The sequence below is a fragment of the Mesocricetus auratus genome, unplaced genomic scaffold (genome assembly GCF_017639785.1).
Source record: "Mesocricetus auratus isolate SY011 unplaced genomic scaffold, BCM_Maur_2.0 Super-Scaffold_100691, whole genome shotgun sequence".
In the NCBI taxonomy this organism is placed as follows: domain Eukaryota; kingdom Metazoa; phylum Chordata; class Mammalia; order Rodentia; family Cricetidae; genus Mesocricetus; species Mesocricetus auratus.
Genome location: NW_024429267.1, coordinates 57375343 through 57381036, shown reverse-complemented (window position 1 = coordinate 57381036; position 5694 = coordinate 57375343). Strand labels below are relative to the sequence as shown.

Below are 5694 nucleotides of genomic sequence, written 5' to 3'. Positions count from 1 at the left end.
TAGGCAAGCAAGGTATTTTCAGCCAGTTCTTTTGCTGGCAGGCTGTGTTTTGCAGTTATAAAAGAGAGGATCCGTCATTTTATTATTTACCTGAAAAGGTAAACTTATAAGAAATCTTAAAGGAATCATAAACTCTTATACATGAAAAAGCATCAACTGTCTCTACTTTAGAGCTTTAGAGTACATACCCACTCATCCATAGTTTTTTTTTTTATGTCAGGAGATTGAGGGCAGAAATCGGTGCAAGGAATTAATCATCTTTGATCACCAACCCATCCCAGCAAGAAAGGTACATCATGTGGTAATAGCTGGGCTGCTTTGCTCTTGTTCCCTGTCCTTAAAGAATCCCTCACTCAACTATGAGTCTTTCTCAAACTTCAGATTGTTTTCTTGGGTTTTTCCCCTCAAGGCTATTTAACAAAAACATCTTAGTCTAACTTTATTTTCAAAGCTTTGTTTCAGTTATGATGCACTCCAGAAACTGTGAACATATCTCCCAACACTAAGGTTAAAAAAATACAAACTAGCCGGGCGTTGGTGGCGCACGCCTTTAATCCCAGCACTCGGGAGGCAGAGGCAGGCGGATCTCTGCAAGTTCGAGGCCAGCCTGGTCTCTGTAGTGAGTTCCAGGACAGCCTCCAAAGCCACGGGGAAACCCTGTCTTGTAAAACTAAAAAAGAAAAAAAATACAAACTATCTGGGCTTCTGGGACTCAATTGTTTTTCTTAATCACTAACCTGAGCCACAGCCTATGTGGCTCCTCAATATAAACCCATGTGCCTGGCTGTGTGACACCTCCTGGTTTTATTTTTTATCCTCTGCAGCCTCTGATTTATCAGAGGCAGGGGCAACATTTTATCCTACCTTTACCTATGTGAATTTTTCCAGTAAACTAACCTCTATCATAATCCCTTACTGTATTTATTAGAAACCCCCATTCATCAAAAGTCTATCTAAACTATCACTATCATTGTATAAAGCCACCACTTCTGCTAGACAGTACAGCTTAGGAGGGAATCGTCTTCATGATAACCCACAGCTAAAAATGCCCGGCAGAAAGGGATCTTTCCATGAGATAATCACACCGCATTAAGGGCATTTGGGATCTCCCCACACCCGTTCACACCATCCCAGATAGCAGAGGAAGAGGGCAGAGGCAAATGTGAGGAGACACCGCAGAAACAAAAGACATTCCGGATTCTGTGGTCTCGGGGCCTCCTCTACCCGAGATTCACCCATCAGGGTTTTGTTTCCTGGTGGGCCCATCCCCTGAAGTCAACTGCCATCCACTGCCCCTCTGGCATGGCCACTGGCATTAAGGTAAGATCTATTTAGACTCCTTATCCTAGAGTTACCTATTTACCTATTTAGGACAGAGTTTCACTAAGCAGAAGCCCTGGATGTCCTGGAACTCACTGTGTAGACTAGGCTGGCCTTGAACTCACAGCAATCTACCTACTTCTGCCTCCCGAGAGCTGAGATTAAAGGTGTGCACACACCATGCCTGACCTACAGACATATTAATAAATGAAATTATATGCTTTCTGAGAATTGCTTCAAAATAACATCCAGGATTACTACACAGCAATAAAAATACACATGACTCCATGGACGAATGTTATCTACAAAGATGACGTAAAGAAACCAGCCTGGGAAACCCTGTCTCAAAGAACAAACCAACAAAGAAAGAAAGAAACTAGTCTGGGAGTGTGATTCAGTCACCAGAGGGCTCATCTACCAGTCGTGAAGCCCTGGGTTCAATCCTTGACACCACAGAAACGAACCTACAATTCCAGCACCTGAGGTGGAGGCAGGGGGGTCAGGAGTTCAAGGTGATCTTCTGTTACACAGTGAGTTTGAGGGTAGCCTGGAGTGTGTGAGACCTTGTGTCAAAACAAAATAAAACCAAAAAGTTAGTTGGTATCCGTGAGTAGCTAGACCTGTCATGGTAGCACCTGAGAGACGGAGACAGGAAGGTCACCCTAAGTTTGAGATCAACATGGCAAGACCCTGTCTCAAAAAGACAAGCAGACAAAGAAGCTAGACGCTAGCCGGGTGGTGGCCCATGCCTGTAACCTCAGCACTGGGTGGTGGAGGCAGGAGGATTGGGAGTTCAAAGCCACATACCCAGTTCAAGGGCAGCCTGAGCCCCTGGAGACCCGGTTCCTAGGGAGATATGTAGGCTAAGAGCAAACAAGCAGCCTATTGAGATACTAGTCAGAAGACTGCCCACCTCACAGGGAAGGCCGAGAGAGCTCAGGGACAGCCCTCCCTAGGTCTTGTTGCTAGGAGCCATATGTGACCTGCCTGGGCTGGTGGAAATGACGCCCATTTCATCTTCATAGCAACGTCTCCTGTTAAAACTCTCCAGCCCTAAGCAGGGGCTGGAGAGATGCCCTAGAGGTTAAGGACACTGGCTGTTCCAGGCAGCAGCTCATGGCCACCCGTAGCTCCAGCTCCGGGGGACTTGACACCTTCTTCTGGTCTCCAGTGGGCACCTGCATGCACTTGAGCATACATGCATGCACACATACATACACACACTCATGCACGCACACACACAAATGCACACATGCACGCATGCACACACGAATGCACGCATGCACACACATACACAAGCACACACACACCAAGACAAATATTTTAAATTTAAAATGGGCTTTCAGTAACTCACCAGAGAAAGGGAGGATTTCCTGATCCTGAGAAGAACAGGGGATGGCCTGGAGGGTGACCCCAGCCAAGGTCACTGGAGTCTCAGCAGGACATGGTGTCTGAGAACTTGCCGGGCTCCAGACTGTCTTTCTTGGTGTTGTTTGTAGCTCAGCTTATAAACACCGGGCACACTCGCCTGGTGGTTTGTCAATCAGTCTCCTGGATAAATAGTGTGAAGTCGCTAGCACTCCGCAGCTATTTACTGTCAAGAGTAATTTAGAAGAACTATAAAACTCGATTCAGCTTCTATCTCATGCTTCAACTAATGTGCAGACAGATATGAATCATCTTTATTTACACATTAGGGTGGGGTTCCAGAGAAGAACTGGAGAAAACTTGGTGAAGAGCAGGCTGTAGCCAGATCATCCCCCATAAAACCACTTGTTGACACTGGCAAGCTGGTTCAGTGTATAAAAGCACTGGCCACGCAAGCCGGGCGACTGGAATTCAATCCCCAGCCCCCACGTGAAAAGCCAGAAGAGTAGTGCACATCTGTCACCCTGGCTCTCCTCCTACAAGATGTGAGGCAAGAGAAGCACTGGTCTCATGTAAACAGCACAGGGGCAGAAACAACACTAGAGACCCTGCCTCAAAGGAGGAGTGACAGCTGACTCCCCAAAGCTGTCCTCTGACCTCCATATGTGCACCATGGCAAATGTCTCACACACACACACACACACACACACACACACACACACACACACACACTGAGAGAGAGAGAGAGACACAGAGAGAGAGAGATTAATGAAATAAAACACAACTGAGACAGAGAAACTTGATGAACACATTAATCAAAAGGTCACTCTCCATCTCATCACTGACGGGATAAACCCACGATGTATGCTTTAAGATAGGGCACACTAACACAGATGCTGCATCCATCCATGTTTCTGGGGCTATAATATAAAGCCAGGAGAAAGAGAGAGGCATATTTAACTCATGGTTCTGGAGGCTGCTGGTCTGGCCTGTGGTGGAGGCCACCTTGGTTACATAATAACAGGGTAAATGGCTTCAGTGCAGGAAGCCATAGGACAGGGAGAGACTTACTCTCACAAGAACTCTTTCCTTGTAATACACACTAGCCCCTCCAGGAGGCAGTGCTCTACCTAACACACTGAAAACAAGCTCTGGGGACATAGGCAAACCAAACATAACCCACGGTGAACACACAAATCACTTCTGATGTATGTATGTATGTATACACACACATACACACACACACACACACACACACAAACATCAATTCAATGATGAGAGGAAAAACCTAAGTTCAATAGCATTAGCAGTGGAAAAGCCAAAGACAACAGGTTACATTGTACTGTGCAGAGGCAAAAACAAACAGAAAGAATTGGGGCTAGTGGACCAAGGCTGGTGTATTAAAACTGTATTAAGAAAATCTTCCTCGGAGAGAATGAGGGAAACAGACAGGGAGATGCCTAAGGCCAGGCAGCCACCAGACAGGCAGGCAGGCAGGCAGGCAGGCAGGCGGACGGACAGACAGACATGGAATAGGGCATACAGAATGGAAGAAAGGCCATTCAAAAAGGCAATACAGAAGTTGCAAGAATACATCCTGAAAACGCAACCCATCAGAAAAAGAACCAAGGCATCAATTTCTGGAGAATGAGTGCCAAGGTTGGCGCCGGGGCAGCCAGGGTTCAAACTGCGGTGACAATGGGCAAGGTGACAACATCCATGGCCAGCGAAGTTAACTCTATGGGTGTTACACTGACGAGCATTAACCTGGAGAAGACTTCTGCCCTGATGGACAAATTTGAACATCAGTTTGAAACGTTGGGTGTTCAAACACAACAAACGGAAGACACAAATGAGCAGCGCTGCAACCCTAACAGCAGCACAGAGCCGAGTGGACGAGCTGCTCCAGGAAACGGCAGGTGCAGCTGGCCCTGGTCTCGATATGGCGCCTCCACAGGGCCAGACAGGATGGACTGTCACAGAGGCTCTCTCGTCCTCCTGATCGAGTGTCTCTTTTTATTTTTTTTTTCCAGCTTGCAGAAACTTTATTTTTCTTCCACCTTTTTTCCCTTTGCTGGGGTGTCTGCCCTGAAATTCCTCCTTGGTCACAGCCTCCTCGGCAGCAGCCTGCTCCTCCTTCTCAATCTCCTCTGGGTCTCTGTAGAAGTAAAGGGTGATCTTGGGACATAGTGCCACGCATGTGGAGTACTTCCCGGACCAGCATCCACCACATCAGACCCATTGAGTTGTTCCATGGGATGGCAATGTCCACGTAGCGCAGAGGAGAGTCTGTGTTACACAGAGCAATGGTGGGCAGGTTGACGTAAGACGCCTCTGTGAGGGGCTGGTGGTCAGCCCTGGGGTCAGTGACCACCAGAAGCCGAGGCTCCCGGAAGGCTGCTTAGATCTGGTTGGTGAAGGTGCCAGGAGTGAAATGGCCAGCAATTGGAGTGGCCCCGGTGGCAGTGGCAAACTTCAGCACAGCTCACTGCACAGTGTTCCTGGAGGAGATAACGCTGACATCAGCGGGGTTCTCAATGGCAACGATGGCCCGGGCTGCCAGCAACAGCTTCTCCCGTGTCCTCTTCAGATTTATGATGTAGATACCATCACTTTTCCTTTTGTAGATGTACTGCTCCATTTGAAAGTCAAGGTTGGTGCCACTTTAGTGGGTTCCTGCAGCAAGGAACTTGAGGACATCTTCCTCCTTCATCTGCAGGACGTCAAGGACTCCGGACATTGTGTAAGTTTCCCTTTTAAGTTACAATGGGAATCAAGAACAACACTGAATGGACCCGTCCCAGGGCAGCGTGGAAAGACTCAACTGTTTCTTAAATAACTGATTAAATAACTGGTGCTTCTGTCTCCTCCACCTGTGTCTGAAACCTCCTTTGTGTGTGTGTGTGTGTGTGTGTGTGTGTGTGTGTGTGTGTGTGTGTGTGTGTGTATAATTGCACTCTAGTTAGAAAAGCACCGTACACCGTACATGCCAGAATGTTTGGACAT

At 47.5% G+C, this 5694-nt stretch overlaps 1 pseudogene; it reads right to left on the bottom strand.

Annotated features, from left to right (window-relative positions):
• Positions 1–4370: 4370 nt before the first annotated feature.
• On the bottom strand, positions 4371–5445 carry LOC101836139 (annotated as a pseudogene).
• Between the last annotated feature and the right edge of the window lie 249 nt (positions 5446–5694).